This window comes from Phasianus colchicus, chromosome 8 (assembly GCF_987193195.1).
Source record: "Phasianus colchicus chromosome 8, bPhaCol1.hap1.1, whole genome shotgun sequence".
Taxonomy (NCBI): Eukaryota; Metazoa; Chordata; class Aves; order Galliformes; family Phasianidae; genus Phasianus; species Phasianus colchicus.
Genome location: NC_143443.1, coordinates 12,887,475 through 12,905,236, shown reverse-complemented (window position 1 = coordinate 12,905,236; position 17,762 = coordinate 12,887,475). Strand labels below are relative to the sequence as shown.

The window sequence follows — 17,762 nt, the reverse complement described above, 5'->3', positions numbered from 1 at the left end:
TTCAAAGCAACAGGCAATTCATGCCCTAAAACTTCATAGCCTGAGTTGACAGCTGTAGGAAGAGACACTGGCACTCCCGAGGGATGAGATTTGTCCCAGGTCACACAAAACAGAAGTATCAGGGACAAAAAGCAGCTCCCTTGCCTCTTGCTGCAGAGCTCTGCCTGTTGTCTGGCGTGCCTGCTGAACTCACCAGGGCACACACCCAAGGATGGATTTCTTCTGAGTAGAGCTACTCAGCTAATCGTTGCGAGTTAAAAATGAAAGCCAGATTTTATTTCCCCCCCCTTTTTTTTTGCCTCATTATGGTTCTCTTTTCCATATTCATGTTAGATTCTTTCCATATTTAGTGTTTGAGATTTTATGGAAATATTGCTAGTCAAGTGCTACACTTGTGAGAAGGTGAAATGAGGACAAAACACAGGGGACAGATCAGAATCTTTAATCTTTGCTGCTGTATGTAATTTATAAAATGCATTAATCTGGTTTCATTCACTTACTGAACCATTTTGCACTCTGTCTCTGCTGCCTTGCCTTCGTTTTAGCTGGTCTGAAGCCAATTAAAAAAAAAAAAATCATTTAGCTAACATAGCAAGGAGGTTTAGCACTTGTGCTTTTTTGTCTGAAATCCTGAGGGTCTACCCCACCAACTTGTGGGGGAGTGTAAGCAGTGTTGTTGTGCTTAAACAAATCAATTTCACTGCAGAGTTTTCCCTGTCATAATGATCAGTTTGCAGCACAAATCTCATTGATTTTTTTCACAGTCCTGTGGAAAAAAAAAACCAAACAAACAGCAAACAGTTGGTGAATAGCACCGGGAGAGACCCTTTTGGTGGCTGGTGGAGAAACCTTGGCTGTTGCTCACCTTTTCTGGCTGGCTTCTGCTCCGGAAGCCTTTTGTATTTAGCTGGGTCTCTAGGTGGAAGGGGTCAGGATATTCAGTGGTACCCATGAGGGACTGTGAGCTTTCAAGCAAATGGTGGAAGAGCAGCAGCTGCAGTTACAGAGAACACAGCCTTGCTGGGGTCAGCAATGCCCTATTGGTGGCTGTGTGTGCTCGCACCAAGTGTGACCCCACTGCTTACTTTCTGTAAACTTGCAGGCGGAATAATTGGGGCATGAAGCTGCCTTTTTTCTTTCTTCCCCTCGCTGCAGTTTTTTAAAGCTCTTTCTAGGTTCAAAAGGTGAGGAAATGAGCTGTATGTTTCTAGAAAAGACAAAAAACACATGGCATTGGAGAAGTGCACATTTCACAGTAGGGCTATGTTAATTGCCCTTCACATTTGAGATGTCTGATTTATTTTTATGTTCTGATTTCTGGCAGAGTATTGCCCCTGTACTGACCCCCTTTTCGCCTACTCTTATGCAAGGTGTATTTAAATAGCTGGATTGTAAATCTGAGTCTGGAAAGCTTCCCACCTCTCCCGCCGCCGCCCTCGGTGCTGCTGAGCCAACGTGCAGAACTGTGCAGTCATAGCAGGGCTGCCGCCTGCACTCTGGCAGCAGCTGGGCTGCTCTTGGCCTTTGCTTTGTCTGCTATCGATTGGCTGCGTATGTCAAACTACTACTTCAGAAGCTCAGGGTTTTCTTATGCACTCTGTTCTCTAAGCCTGGCTGTATTTTCTGACCTGTGGTGGAAATTCTAAGGGCAAGAAACTTCTCACTGGCAGTAAGACATGCTGTTTTGTGTGTTATACAGGGAAAAGGTATGATCATGGAAGTATGGGGGTTTGAACAGAGGATTGTTGAAATGGTAGTTGTTCTCAGCTACATGCATGTTAGCATACCACAGAATTTTAAGAAATAATTAGCTGGCATATTAGAATGCCACATTTTATTACTTCAATTACTTGCTTTTGAAATATTTGCTTTTTTATTGAGATTAAATGCAAAGGCATAAGTCTAGTCTAGCCAATCTAGTAATTCTTACTAGACAGAAAATGTTCTGATTTTGTTCAACGTCATAAGGTTTGGATGCAAGCACAGCATAGGGAAGTTAACAAAATGTGAATTTTGGTCTGTTTTTTGTGAAAATTTTCATTGCATTATCCTTTTCTTCTTCAGCCCACATTGTCCGTGTGGGGCTCCTGGAAGTAGAATTCTCTGTACCCAGAGAAATCAAAATCCCATGAAAGTTAACAGGAGGATATGCTGGCAGAACTTCGGAAAAGTGGGAACAAACATACCCAGAAAAGAAGTTTGTATGTGGATCTTTAAAATATGTATGTATATATATATATATGTATATATATATATATATATATATATATATATAAATTATTATTATTATTATATAATATATATTATATATATATATAAATTAATATAAAGAGGAACTTTTGGACTGGTTTGTTTAATTTGTAATTTGGAGGAGAAAAAGAAGAAGATAACAGCTGAGATGTCAGCTGTTTCAGGAAAAGAAATAGAATTTGATGGAGCTTGAGAACTGTGGGAAGGGAAGACACGAAACAAAAGCTCCAGCTATTATGAGCATGTTGTTCTGCAGGACAAAGTAAGAGGTTAGAATAACTGCAAAAGAACCTATTAATGGTGGGAAAAATATTGTTTCCTTCATTCTCAATCGCTTTATATGACTCAAAATAGAGTACTATTATGTAAAGTAGTATATAAGCACCTTACCTGATATTCTAATGCAGATCTGCACTTTGAGGAGCGGTGTAGGACAGGCCACCAGGTAAGGGTTGCAGCTTGTGTTGTTGCAGTTGTCTTTTTTTTTTGATGGTGAACCAGCTCTGAGCTGGTCTTGAGTTAAAGTGACTTGGCTGGTTTCTGTGAGTAAGCTTAGCTGCATCACTGAGGGTCAGTGTGTGCTGTGCCAGCAGAAGAGCATGGTCAGCAAAGCGACCAGCTTTTAGGGCAGCAGCAAGGCATTCAATAGTCTCATTTGGAAAAAACCTTTCTCTTTCTACTTTATTTTGTCTGTGTTTTTAAGATCAGGAGCTTCACAGTTATGTGCTTTCCATATTGGTTCGGTATGTGTGCTATGGCCTTCAGAGGCACAATTGCCCATACCTCAGAGGGGAGGCTGCTAAGGATGCGAAGAAACTCACTTTGCAGAGCACACTCCTTCCAGCAGGACCCACAGCCTGGATGCCCCCAGGGCCCTTCCTCAGTCATTTGAAACTGGTGAAGCTCAGCTCGTTTGGCTAGTTCTGAACATGTCTATCTCGCTATCCATGTGATCATTTCTCTCAGAGAAAGTGGGGACACTTCTGTCCAGGTGACAACTTGTGTGACACCATGTGGGGCAGCAGCACCTCCACAAGCTTTGCTGAGTGTCCCTGAGGATGGCCCTGAGGAGTCCTGGGACTGTCAGCACACTCAGGGCACAGAGCCCTCTTGGGGACACGCAGTGCCTGCTCAGTGGCTGCAGCACCAGGCATGCTGCTCTTCTACCTGCAGGCTGGAGCTGCTTTTGGCACCTGCCCATGGTGAGGAGTGGCCTCCCAGAGCAGGACTGGGCTGTCTGGTTTCCCTTTGCAGCTCAAGAGAGAGGCAACACCACATGTGGCCGTGACTCAGCCATCAGTGCTGGGGACCCTCCTGGCCGTGGCTGCTGTGCTCTGGGAGAAGAGGCCATGCAGGCTTTCCAGAGGATTACTCCTGCCCAGCTTTGTATTGCCAGCCCTGAAGCAGCACTGAGCACCTGCTGGCTGAGGCTGAGAAGCAGCCTCACACAGTGACCTTCTTTGCCCATCTGTTGCTATCCCTACCCTTCACAGCAAGGTGGGAATGCTGGACCTCCCCAGTTCTGTGCTCCTCCTCTAAAGCTGCAATGTGGTCAGAGCATGGGGTCTGGATTAGAAAGGATGCTATATTGACATTTGTGCCTTTTGCAGGCTGGAACTAGTGGCTGCAAAACCCCCTTGTAGACTGTTTCAGTGAAGAGCATACATATCAATCCTTGCTGTTCCCTGCATCTGTTTGATTCCTTTCTCCCACTGAATGCAATGGACCTGAAATATACCTGCAGTGAAACTGGAAGTGATTTTAGTAACAAATGTAGTAAATTCAAGATATTCTTTCATCCCCTATGGGGACTGTGGGGAAGAGGGGCAGAAGGTGGCTTAGGAAATGAAAAGGGGGATTTCTAGCTGTGTGCACTTTGCTTCTCTGTGGCAAGAAGAAAACTTCCTCAGTACACTGTGTGTGTTATTCCTTTCACAGGACTCTGATTTCACATGACTGTTGGGGATAACTCTTTTAATAATTTTAATATTGCAACTGTAATAAAATGAGGATGTTAAGAAATATGCCGTGACATGAAACTTTACCACAAAAGCTCTTGAAGTTTGAATTGGTCTTTTCACTCTATCATAATTTCTAACAATACTATTATACAACTTGTAATTATGCAGTAGTATTAAATATAAATTATTTCCATTACGGAATATCATAATAAAATGTTCATGAATATTACTTCTGATCAGCTATGCGTATATTCAGATACCTGGCATTATAATTCTAAAATATAATTTTAAAACCAGTAAGTATGTATATTTCTACCGACTTTAAAGTAACCATTAGTACAACGTTAGAGATAACAGGAACAGCAAAACCTCAAAATTTGTCATTTACACGATATTAATACTGTGATTTGAAATTAGGGTGTTGATGACAGAACATACTTAACTTTATACCTTTTCAAGTTGCTTCCGCTCAGAAATAGAAATTTTAGCTGATGCAGAGACGATAAGACCAATCTCTCAGGCATTTTTGGATGTAACCAGTCCTAGGTTTAATGCCGTGGTCCAGCAGTGTCAAGATGAAATCTGTCTGTGCTCTTTAGGGGCTGTTTCAATACCCAGGAACAGACTGTCTTTGTCTTATTTTTGGGAAAATAAGTTGGGAAGAATGTTCAATGGATGCATTGCTTTTCCTCTTCTTGTTTTTATCTTGTTGGTTTTTTTGTGTTTTTTTTTTGCAAATGAACACCACAGGTGCAAAAGCACACTAATTTATATAATAGATGTATGGCAGAGCTAGAATCTGATGTTCCTATTTCCCACATCCAGACCATTCATTGACTTAGCTTCAAAATTCAGAAAGAAATCATTGAACTCTGAGTATTGCAGTTCCATTGATCCATTTATCAAAACTCTTCCTCTGCTTCAGCCCAGCACTTCTCCATAGCTGTGCAACCCACAAATCAGTATCAGGTGGTGTAACCACTCGAGCAAATTTATATATCCCACTCATCAGATAAATCAGCGTCTTTTTAGATGCAGTGCATGGCTGTAGCTGATGAAGTGCATGTTGTTGGTTTATGTCTCTAGATTAAATTTTGAAAAATGCACTGAATTTTAGTAGAATAAATTGTGTGGAGAAAAACTGATCTGAAATCTATAAGCAATCTGTTCTCAGTTGATGAGAATTTAGTCATTATTCCTTCACCCATAAACTTCCTGCAACTGTTTTCTATGAGCTCTGGTAGCGGGTGTTTTGGTTTGCTGAAGGAAAAAAAAAAAGTTTAAGATCTTATATGTTCCTCAAGTTTAAAAGTAAGATTATCCTTTATCCTTAGTTGGGATGCACAACCAACAAAGCACACAGTATTTTGTAAATAAATCTCATCTGAAGTGTTTGTGACTTGTCTTTTTGTGAATATTACTGAAAACCTGCATTTAGTTCTTTAGCATCTTGTCTTTGAACACATCTGAGTGCTGTGTTAAATGGTAGTTGCCAAAAATCTTATATTAAATCTTATATTTGCAGTTGATGTTGCATGTTTAAAGATCTACTGAAATGCTTTCTGTGTGCTGTGGAGGCAAAAAGTAGGCTTCTATAAATAGCATGCTGTTTACTCCACATTTTAATCAAATTAAGAACTGATGTTGTGGTGTTTGGTACTCTCAGTATTCATATGTGGGAGAGCTTCAATGGATTTTATTCCCCGTCGGGATGAAACTGTTTTCAGCAGCTGTGTTAAGTATGGAACGATAAATTGCTGCTGTTTGTAGTCCAGTATGTGCAGCTTCTGTGCGATGTTAAGGAGATTGTCCAAAGAGGGCTGTGCTCAGTCACACCTTTTCTCAGACATGAGGTTGGTATTGCCTGTCCCTACTGTTCTTCATAGGACTCTTTTTATATTCATATTTGCGTGGTTGTTTTTTTCTCCACTACTCAAAGAATGTCATCCTCTGTTCTGTTATCCACTTGAAGCAGTACCAAGGTAAATGATTAGCCATGTTGCATTTCTAAAGCAGTAATCTGTAATTTTGACTGGGAGGACCTTGAAACCTCTTGAAGAACAGTAGGGGATGATACATGCTCCTGGAACACCTTGTGGGTGTCAAATGACCATGACATGGGCTGGCAGCCTATACCTGTGCCCCAGTCCTATGGCACGTTGCAGGAGAGGCTTTGCTGGTCGAGCCATGGGAGCTGCTCTCATGTGCTGCTCGTGGGACAGGAGCTTCTTCCAGCTGAGTAGCAAGAGAGCTTTTGGAGCTCTGAGAAGGAACAAGGAAGATCCAAGGTAATTTCTCCATCCTGTGGAAGATGCTGTGTAATGGGGAGGATGACAGGGAGTGGACTGGAAAGCTGAAATCCATCCTTCGGGTAGGGCAGATCTAGATTCTCATGCTGGAGCTTCTCAAAAGAGAGGGCAGTAATAACAGGGAAAATAGAAAGGCTTTCAGGAACCATACAACGGGGACCTTGGTGTGCATGCTGTACCATATCAATCTGTGTACAGGTTGCAGTTTTCAGTCCAGGGAATGAGCTGACAATGAAATGAGTGTGTCCTGCACCTCACCAAATGCAGTTATCACTTCCTGTTGTGTGTTAAAGAAGCAGATGGCTTCACATCTCTGAGTAGCTGCGTGTTCTCCCATGTACCCTTTTCCCACTCAGGGGTGTTACTAAGTTTGACCAGAAGATGAATATTTAAAAAGGATTCCTCACACTTATTCAAAAGTGAATATAATGTGCAGTTTTTTCTTCTACTGCTTCTGAAATACATGATAAAACTTCTGGGTGCCATAATCCCCTTCAGTGCCTATTCCTGCCTGTGGAACTAAGTAATTTGGCTATCCTGCTGTGACCTCCAGTGAGCAGAGAGCTTGGGAGTGGTAATGTCTCTAATTTAATGCTCTAATAGAAAATTTATGGGGAGCTAAACAGCAGTTAGCTGCAACGCTATCAGTGGCAGTGTCACCCTTGCTTATTCTGTGTTATGGCTGCTCGTGCTGTGTGCTCTGGAGCAAGGACAGGATTACCAACAGCTCTGTGTTGAGATCAGTAACAGCTGGCAAACACGGCACAAGCTGTGTGAGCAGAATCTCCCCTTGCAAGGATGCTCTGCAGCACCCCAGCTCACTCCATGCCCACAGGTATCTTGCTTCCAGAATGGCTGTGCCCCTGCCGCTGGGAGGGACTGATGCTGCAGAGCCTGTGGTACTCTGGACTTGAGGCTGAGGGCAAAGCAGAGGTGTTGCTGCTCTGTGCAGCCTGTGAAGGGATAGCCAGACCCCTGAGCTTGGCCCTGCGGGGGGCCCTGCCTGCAGGACTGCCCTGGGGGATGGTCCCTGCAGAGTGACAGCTGGAAAATTAGGTAATGGGCTAATCGCTGCCAAATTAGCCTTGCGTCTTTGCAGAGAACAAATACAGTATTTATGTAAAAGTTGTTAGGAGTTTTTTCTCTTTTTAATTAGCAGAAATAGATGCAAAATGAATGATGATTAGGCAGCTGATGAATTCAGTTGTACAATTATGCCTAAAGCTATGCCCCAGTGCTTAGTGCTGGATGCTCTGAGCAATCAAAGAAGCCTATTTATATAATTTATTTATAAAACAAAGTTAGAAATTAAACAAGACTGCATATATTCAGAGTATGGCAACTTCAGTGCCTGACAAAACCTTTGTAAATTTTAGTAATGTAAGTATTTTTAAAATACTCATTAAAAAAAAAAAAACACTTTAATTGTACTTTTAGTTTTGTGTATAAGGCTGTTCTTTAAAAATACCAAATCCCAAGCATTTTCTAGAAGCTAGTAAGGGTTGTTGATGATCAAGGAACCTTGGCAAGCTGTTTCTTTGCCCTGCTGCTGGCCGGGTGAGCTGTGGAGGAGAGAGGGAGTCATGGGACCCTGCGTCTGCCTGGGGAGGCCTGAAGCAGGGTGAGCTGTGCTGGGCAGTAGCCACATGCAGCTGGCTGTGTGCAGACATCATGGAACGTGATAAGTGTCAGTGCCAGAGGGTTGGGGACAGGCAGCTAGGCATTATGAACATAACATTTATTGCTCCTAAGAGAGTGGCAGTTGGCATTTACTGGCTTGAAGAAGAGGATGAAGCTGCAACATAGCAGCACCTCTTTGGAGTGAGGACTGGGGCTGCTCACCAGGGCAGGGAACGGGACTCCCTTTGCTGCCTGATGCCCCAGGAAGGCTGCAGGTGGCCCATGTGTCAGGGATGGGATGCAGGGAGGGCAGTGCTGAGAGCAGGCAGCGACCTGCTGCAGGGCTGCACAGTGCCAGGCCCCTGTGCTCTTGCCTGCTGCCAGGCAAGTGACGCACCATGGACAGCCATCATGTTTTTCAGCAAACAAGGAAATAACACTGAGTACGGTGCATCAGCTTGATTTTTTTTCGAAGCCCATCCAAAGATGCTTTCTGACAGTAGAGGCTAGTGCGACAGTGTTGTGCTGGTGGGATGCTGTCCCACTTTGCAGTCTGTGTGCTGCCTGGGGGACTTTCTCCTCCTTACAGAAGATCGATACCTCGTTTTTGTGAATGTTGGATATATATTCAGGTCTTTAAAATATTTAACTGTGAGGCCCAGCTGGAAGGCAGGGGTGTGGTTTTCCAACCTGTTGGTGAAAACACAGGAGAGGATGAATCTGAGTATTACTTGGTGAGCTTGGTGTGTCAAACTGGGACTGCTCCCACTTGGTACAAGCCAAGAGGTGGTCTTCCATTTTCTGCTTTAAAATAACTTCATATCCTTGATTGTCCAGGTATTCCTTTATGTATTTTAATGGCACAGACTTCTTTAAAAGTATGCAATGCCTACTTTCTGTTTTGTTTTCTTTTTGCCTTTTTCATAAGCAGACAAACCTGTGTTGGTCTATCCCGTAGATGTCACCCAGTCTGATTCATCTCTTGTGGCATTTCTGCCAGGTCTGGTTTGTGAATCTGGCCTGAGAGATGGGGAAACCAGAGTTGTGGTTAAATAAATAGCTCCTTCCTCTGTTGTAGCCATATCAAAACCTTAGACCCCTGTACCAGGTCATGATGATGTGCTGTTGTGAGATAACTGTGCAGTGATGAGTAACTGAGACTTCTGAGCCGTTGTGTGTGAGCTGTCCAGTGGTGACGTTGCGCGAGCAAGCTGCACTGCTGCTCTGCAGCCTCCCTTACAGTTCTTTTTCTTGCACATCTAGAAACTATCCAGTTTTACAGCTAAGCCTCTTTTTTTTTTTTTACTTGGAGTACCAAAGGGGGTTTGTTAGTTTTGGATTTTTATATAACACGATCTAAGAATGGCCAAAGTGTGTTGTATGGCTGCCAATGCACCCTGTTAAATCTGTGCAGTTTTGCTTTGTGTAAGCAATTAATGTTGGGCTATTATTACTTAAAATAAATGCAGGAATTACTGCTGAAGTATTAACCTGTTGAAATAAAAAACTAAGGATTTAAATGGTGACCCTTGTATTTAAAATTAATTATTAGATTTGTAGAAGACATTTTGAATTAGCTAATGTATCTTAACTCATATTCTCTCTTCTGGAGGACTGGTACATTTATATAATTTCCAGTAAGCTTGCTGGAAGGGGGAAGAAAGCATTTACAAGTGGTTTCTACCATGTCACTAACATATTTTGTAAGTGTTGTCTAAAATAAATACACGTGGTATGCATGTGGCCATGCCTGCTCATGTGTAGATGCACAGGTAGTGCCAGCAAAGAAGTCGTCCTGGAGGTGGTCATCAGAGGAGATGATTCTGAGGCTGGGCTGGGAGAGGCAGCACGAATTTTGCACGTGCCCTTAAAAATCTTGCGTTCTCCCCTGTTACAGCTTGGAAGGTGTTGGCTTACTTTGTTTTCTTAAAGTTGGCAAGTGACTTAAATCAGTTTTTCTCAATTTATGAAAAAAATCTTAGTTGCGCATCACATGATTAAGTGGAAATATGGATTATCTGCACAGAAAGATGGAGATAAATCTGTGTCTTCTGAAGGAACGCTTTTTGTTTTCTCACTATTTCTAACCCATATTTGTGTTTTCTATAAAAATGATTTTTTTTCTGTTGTGCAAGTGATGTGCTATGCAAGATCTATTTGCTTTCAGCTTATATACTTTACCAACAGCGTCCTACAAGTGACTCAAAAGAAACAGGCACCTTAAGTATGGCTACCTCAAATGAGATGACAGTTGTAGGTCCTAGACCATTTCTGATTCTTCATTTGCTTCAGAAAGGAATTGTATATTTCTTCTATCTTCATAACCAATTTCACATGGAATGCACGTAGGTACCCTGTGCTTTGCATTCTCCAGCTTGATTTCAGAAGCTCAGACTTCATAGCAGGACTATGTCAAGCACTGGAAAACATGAAGTTTGCACCAAATTCCCATGTTAGTATATTCTGGGTATCTGTATTTTTAGGAGCAATAAAAAGTAGCAGTAAAAATGCTATAGGTCTTTTTTCCTTCTTTATTCATTGAATAGAATCTTTTTGAAAAAGATGCACCTGTACTTACATGGTGGATAGCATAGCAGAGTTGCGGTTTGAGCTAAGCCTGTAGTTTCTATTGCAATGCTATTTTTTTCTTTACTACTGAGTTCTATGTATAACCTTTTGCCACAAAGTCCTGCAGCCTCTTCAGGCTGTGTGTTGTCTTCCAGATAGAGAATATGCATGGAAAAGGCTTTGAGAAACATGTGCCTACACTGTGCCCTGAGTGATGGAAGTGCGGTCTTCCCAACTGGTGCCGATGCAGTTCAACATGCTGTAATTCTCCCAAGTCAAAGTGCAGCATGTTAAAAAAGGAAAAGCACTGAGCACAGCTTGTTTTCTTGTGTTTGGATCCTCTTCTTGGAACTGACAGACAATTCCTTTTTCCTGAGCTCATCATTGCTGGGAGAGGCTGAGGACAATGCACCCCCTCCCTTGGTCACGCTGCCAGCTGCAGCCTTGGATGGGGTGCTGACCCTGCTGAGCCTCTGCTCCTGAGAGATGTCCCTGTGAGCTTTGGGGCTGTGCCCTGGCCTCTTATATACAGAGCACCTGCTAGGGCACTTGGAGACCTCCCTCTCTTCTCAAAGAGCTTGGTTTGTGCTTTCTGCATCTTCATGTTGCAGCAGAATGGATGCCAGGCTCTGAAGGTGGGAAGGAAGGCGACCTTTGTTTGATGCCTTGCAAAAACTTGTGCAATGCCTGTGTCTTACATATGCATGAGACAACTGTTAGATATAACAATTTGCATGAAATACTTTAAACCTGGAATTTATGTGCAAGCTTCAGCGAGAACAGTGTGTAACTTGACAGTTCAGGTAGCCATTGCCATTGTTGGGTGAACTTTTGCTCGATGGCTGCTAGAACAAATGTAATGGGGTTCTCTTCCAGCTAGGTTGTCACCTTCTGTCATAACTTTTAATTGAGGTTATCTTTATCCCATTTAGCACTGTTTAGCAAGTGCCATCAACTTTGTAAGCTAGCCATCTCCTTTTTACTCAAAAAAATTTTCAAAAAATATTGTGGAGACTACATTGGCATTCTTGTACTCAGACAATATACTGTGACGGATTTGATTTATTCTTAAAATAAATGCAGATTTTTAGGGAAAAAAATAGAAGTCTAGAGCTTTTTTTTTTTGACAGTGAAATTGGCATGATTTACAAGTGTTCAACAAATGCTATCAACGAAGTTCTCAACAAACATGAGGAAATTGAACTGTGTATATATATATATATTTAATTCAGCTCAGCAGCCAAAACAGAATGGAACACCATTTGCTTGCTTTTTTCTTACTGACATGTAAAGCAAAAACAAACTCAATTTGATGGGAAAACATTTTTCAGTCATTTATGTCACTTAAAGATTTTTCCTTTTAATGGCTCAGAAGAACAAAAATATGGATTCATAAAATACAGATCCACAGAACTGGGACTGTGAATGTAGATGAGTGGTTTGTGAATGCTGTATTCTACAGCAAGTGAGAAGCCTGGAATGCAGTTTTCTCCATCTTAGAGAAGCTCCGTATTCAGCAGGCTCTAGGGATATTCTGAGGAGCATCTCTATCCATTCCTGCTCTTGGCATTTGTGCATGAGTTGCCTTGGGAAATAAATCACCTGGCTTACAGCTATTTTGTGAGTTCTTCTGTATCAACTGGAGACCTGTCAACCAAGGGAATGAAGTCTTTTGTCTCTGAATAGCCTAGAATTAGTTATTTAAGTACAAAAAGTCCATCATAAGAAACTTTTAAGAGTTTAGTTTTTGTTGCAAAATTTTGATCAATCTTTCGAACAATTATCTTTCTTTCCTCATCAGTGTTGCTTGGAGCTTTTCCAGCAGTCAAAGGTGGGAAATAGAACAGAGCTGCCATCAAAGTGTTGAAAACACAATTCTACTTAAAAAGCCAGGGAGCAGCTGCCTGCATCTGCAGGCAACTTAATCCTGTTTTGAAATTTGTTCTGCCCTGAAAAGTAAAAATACAGAAATAATGCTGATGTAATAAAACGCATGGGGTGGTTTATGTGGGTTTAGGGCTGTGGTTGGCTCTTCTGAGATGACTGGGTTATTTCTAAAAGATGACTGGGCAGATTGTTGCTGCAAGCCTGCCTGACCATTCCTCAGAACTTCTGCCTTGAAGAAGGCAGAATTCCTTTTTCTCTATTTAAAAGGAGAAGTAAAAAATCTTCAAATGAACAGAATCTTTCTGAAACTCCTCTGAAAGCTGGATTTGCATTCTCTGTCAGGTTTTGTAGGGATTTTCTATCCTGAGGTTTTAATAGTGTATTTCTTGTGTGTTTTGACTCTTGCTTTTGGCAAGGAGTGGTATGTGTTCGAGGGGGTTATGTCAGTGCTGTTACTGCCATTTCCACGATTGTTATTTCACCAGTAGTAATGCGTTATGTGACTTGGCTAGTGATTGTGGTGTGATTCTTCATCACTATGGCAAATAGTCTGGGTCCCTAAAGAAATGAGAATGAAATGTCATAGCAACAGAAGTGTGCTCCAGAAAACTTTAAGAATAATGGAGTATTTAGAAAGAAGGCTGCAAGAAAAATGGAAATCCTGACTCTGTGAAAACCTGACTGTTGGTTCATGAGAAGTGAGAGTGCCCACGTGTGGGACAGGGCTTTAGCACACTTAATTTATAGCAAGGGACTGTACAGCATTGACCTGAGCCTGGTCCCCTGGCTGCAAGCCACACGTGGCATTGCCAAGGGTGTTTGTGTCTGTGCACAGCTCTCAGTGACAGCGGCGTCTCTTGGCAGCCATTGGAAGCTGCTGTTATTAAAACCCCTACGTTTCTCATTAGAACAACTCTATTGTGCGTATTGGTTAAATATAGATTACTAATGAAATGCCTTTTTATTGCTTTCCCAGTGAATACTTTAGCGTAAAGTTAATTTGCAGTGTTATGTAAATTCTGTTTAACTTCAATCAAATTTTTAATTATGTTTTTACCGCAGTAATTCCCATTTGATTTGTCATCTCCTGTTAGGTATTTAACATTGCGTCGGGTGGATTTTTCTTCTTTTCTACCCTCCTGTCTGAGCCTTTGATGTCACCTGGAGCAGAACCTCGCTCAAAATCTGTGCGAGTTTGATTTCCTTTCATGAAAGTATGATTTAATGAAGAAAAATTACAGAGACCCAATATTGGAAATGCTTTATTGTTATGGTATTGATTAGCAAAACCAAAATTAAACAGAACTGCCCCACAAAGACATTCAGCTCTTTTGTTTGCTCTCTCCCCTCGCCTTTCCTCTCTCTCTTGCTCCAGCTCTGTGAAGCTGTAATGCTGGCAGCCCTTGGTTCCTTCCAAATGCCAGTTGCTATTTAACACACGATGACCGTTCAGTTCATGGCATTATTGCATAGATACCAATTGTCCTGGCAAATGTTTGCTTGCCACTGAGCGGATAAAGGGGCCCTCTTTTAGCAGGCCATTAATCACCTGGGTGAAAGGACTGCCAGGCTGCCTCTCCGCTCCAGATACGTGTTTCTAAATCTTTTTCTGATGAAATGAAGTGGAAGTAGCTGGCGTTGAGCTGCCTGTCTTCAGTGGATGTTGTGATAAATTCTCTTCAAATAGTATGATGATGTTTTCTGTACTTTGTGTACGCATCTTCCTTATTTCATGTGAAATGATGGGGATTGGCATTGTACAACAAATTTTAAACCTTTTATTAAAATATATAATTGATTTTCCTGACAAAATTCCAACTTCCTTGAGCCTCAGTGGTGATTTTCTCTCGAAAGTTCTTCATGCATGGCACATCCTGGATTCAGGTACATTTGAAGTATCTGTCAGGAGACTCAAAACCAAAATGTTTAGTCTTTACTTTAGTAACATACTATCAAATATGAATTAATTGTCATCTTAAATTACTTTCAGGTTATCTACAGGCTATATCTTTATTTCTGGAGGGCTGGGATTAAGAGGAACTCAAGGGTAGCCTAACTGTCCTACCATTGTAAGCACTTATTTTTCTTTTTTTTTTTTGCTATTAACCGCTTTTGTTAAAAATAAAAATAAAAAATGCCATTTTGAGTTATTTGCAAATACTATTCCTAGTATGCTTTATATACTTCTCATCCCCAGTTAGTGCTGGTATTCCAGCACTGCTCTGATAATGTCATCAATTTGCCAGATCTCCTGTAGGAATGAAAAGGGAAGAAATAATCAACTCGCCCTCCTCAAAAATCACATTTTATATGTAACTATTACAAAGCATTTGATTGAGATGGGAATTGTGTTAGTTTCTCATGGGAGTTGTTTGAATTTCCACTGTTTAAAAATCAATTCAATTTGATGAGCAGTAGATTCAAACAGTGGAACCCATTAGGACGATTTCGTATCACCAGTTGCACCCTGTTTAATCTTTCTGCTGGGAGGTAATTAAGTCAAGCTCGTTAATTTGTGCAGCTGCTGAGCACTCCCTTGACCTGTCTGCTCTGCAGCAAAGCTGCTGGGCATGGGCACGGTGCTGCCCACAGACAATAGCATGGCCTTTCTATATGGGATAGCCTGTGGTTTGTTTTTTAGATGAGCGTCTGTAAACTGTAAATCGGCTAGGTTTCTGTGGGTTCTGAATAGATTCAGTGCTTTATCAGTACGTTGGCAAATATATTCTTGCTTTTGGTATCAGGAATTTTTCTGCTTTGCTTTTGGTTTAATTTCCTTTGAAGCAATGATTTTCCCTCAAGAGAATTTAAAGCTGGTGAAAAGCCCTGGTGCTGACCATCTGAATTTCCTTTTATATCCACAAAGCCCAGAAGAGAGCAGGTGTCCTCACCGCTGCCAGCAGTGAGGCAGTGTCACCACTGTTACCAGGGCCTGCAGGAGGGGGAGCATCCCGGCACCTGGGGGCTGCCTGCTCTCTGTGTAAGCACGGACAGTGCAGAGGCAGAGTCTCCTATGTTCCACTAATGTGTTTTGGGCTGGTGTGACAGGTAAATACTTCCCTGCTGTAGCTCCCTGCTTCTTGGTTAGTAAAGAAGCTGGCGCGTGTTTATCTAGCAAGATCTTTTCAGTACTCTAGTACCACAGTTAAATCACAAATAAGCCTCTCTTTTATGTCTTTGTTAGGACTATCCAAAATTTTGTCGCAATTTAGAATCTGTAACTGAAATCTAAATCCATGTTCTCGTGACAGCATCTGGGATTTGCAAAATATGAGTGCTCCCACAAACTTCTAAAATAGTTTCATCTAGACAGTGCTAGCCTGCAGTAGATTCCACTGCAGGGACACCTAATCTCTTCAGAAGAAAGGACTTCTGGCTGGTATTTATAGCCTTTCACACCTTATTGGCTGCATGGGTGCTATGAAGAAAGAGCTGAAGGCATGGGAATGCCAGATCCACCACAGTGTGCTGAGACTGCAAAGAATCAGAGGTAGAGTATAAATTTGAAAATCAAGTACGTGTTTCTCTTTACTTCATATTTAGGAGAATTTAGTAAATCAGGAATTATCACAGCACAATGTGTCACTCAGCAGGACTGGTGTCATCAGGAATGTTTCCACAATTCACATTCATGTGGGTGAAACAGTTCTAGGGTATTTCAATGCATGGAAGGTGTGCAGATACATGGGCAAAAAGTAGACTCTCCAGGAAAATGCACAGAGATGACAGGGAAACAACTGGAGGTCTCTCTGCTGCTCTGCTGTTCTTTTCCCAGTATTAAATATTTCTGTGCAGGAGTTGTGAACACTCCTTCATCCTTACTTCTTTTTCTTTGAAGGAAAAAAAAAAAAAGCCTTCATAAGGATGTAATGAAAATAAAACCACCATTTTTCAGTATTCCAGCAATAAGAGATACTTGGGTTCTTGCCATATTGATCCAAGATTCCTTTTCCAAAGCAAGTGAAACTGTAACTAGTTGTAGGGCTATTTTTCCTATTTGTTAAGTCTAGGTGGAGCTGGAGGTGCCTGAATTTTTAAGCTCTTGTGTAAAGTGGAGAGACGAGGACAAGCAGAAGGGAATGCCATTAGCACACAGTGACACTGAGCTAAACAGCAGAGCTATTTAGACAGCTGCACGTGTCATATCGTGTACTTGGGGCTCGGTCATGCTGCTATTTCTGTTTTGTTAGCACAAATCACAGCAGTGAGCATGTGTGCCTCAGTGCTTATCTAGGGGTGCTTCTTTACTTGAGAGAGAGTTGAAGAAAGACAGCTCAGCTTTGAAGCCCGGTGACGAAGCACTCATTCTGCTGTGGAGCAGCACCCTGACCCCTTTGCAGGCGCTCTGAAATGGGGTTGGGGTGTTTGTCTCAGGCTAGCAGGGCCTTGACTGCTCACCAAACAGTGCTGTGATGCAAGGTGTTTGTATACAGCAAGCTATTGAAGTTTTTCGAGAAAAAGTGCTGAGGGGAGATTTTGTCTAGTGGCTGTTGAGATTATGCATTGATACTGAAAAAGAGTGAAAGCAGCAGCTTTTGGGTAACCACCAGATTTAAAGAAACATAAGCAATACTTAAAATGAAACTCATCATGAAATTATACATTTGGTATCGTAACTCAAACCAACCAGTATTATGCTGAATTAAGGAACTTCCAGAAGTTTAAACATGGGATAACTTGTTATTTTTTTTAATATTTGCCCATGCTAAGCCATCTTGTGTACTTCAGTGTTTTTAGCTGACACTGACTTGAATGCCATTGTTTTCCAAAAAAAAAATTTTTTCAATGAAGAAGGCCTACGGTACACTTCACAAAATACTAATATGAAAATGTAAACACAATTTAGATGTTGTTAATTTGCATTTTAATAAGGCTACTGCCTTCTTAGCTGCCAACACTGTTGTTTTTATGGCATATTCATTTCAAAACTTCCTAAATTTTGCCCCTTGTTGCCAATGCTGCCCTTTGTGTTAGCCACCATTGAATGTGTATGTGAATATGGAGAAAGGAGTTCTTGGGAATTCCTGCTAGATGTCTTCAAATACTTTCTCCACCAAGTTTGTTGTTTGTTTTTAATATTAAAAACAAATGTAAATTATTTCTTGTATTATGAATTTACTATGTTTTCTGTTTAGAGAAGAATGCATATATTTTAATGGGAATGTTT

At 41.5% G+C, this 17,762-nt stretch overlaps 1 protein-coding gene across 10 annotated transcripts in view; it reads left to right on the top strand.

Moving 5' to 3' along the window:
* Window positions 1–17,762, top strand: part of ZMIZ1 (zinc finger MIZ-type containing 1) — a 326,518-nt gene that overhangs the window by 68,021 nt on the left and 240,735 nt on the right. The window contains exon 1 of one of the 10 annotated variants that reach the window (XM_090144974.1): window positions 14,644–14,664. The exons of the other annotated variants lie outside the window; for them this stretch is intronic. The gene's annotated coding sequence lies outside the window, so the exon portion shown is untranslated. Of the gene's footprint in view, window positions 1–14,643; window positions 14,665–17,762 lie in introns of those variants that run through there. 10 annotated transcript variants of the gene reach the window in all.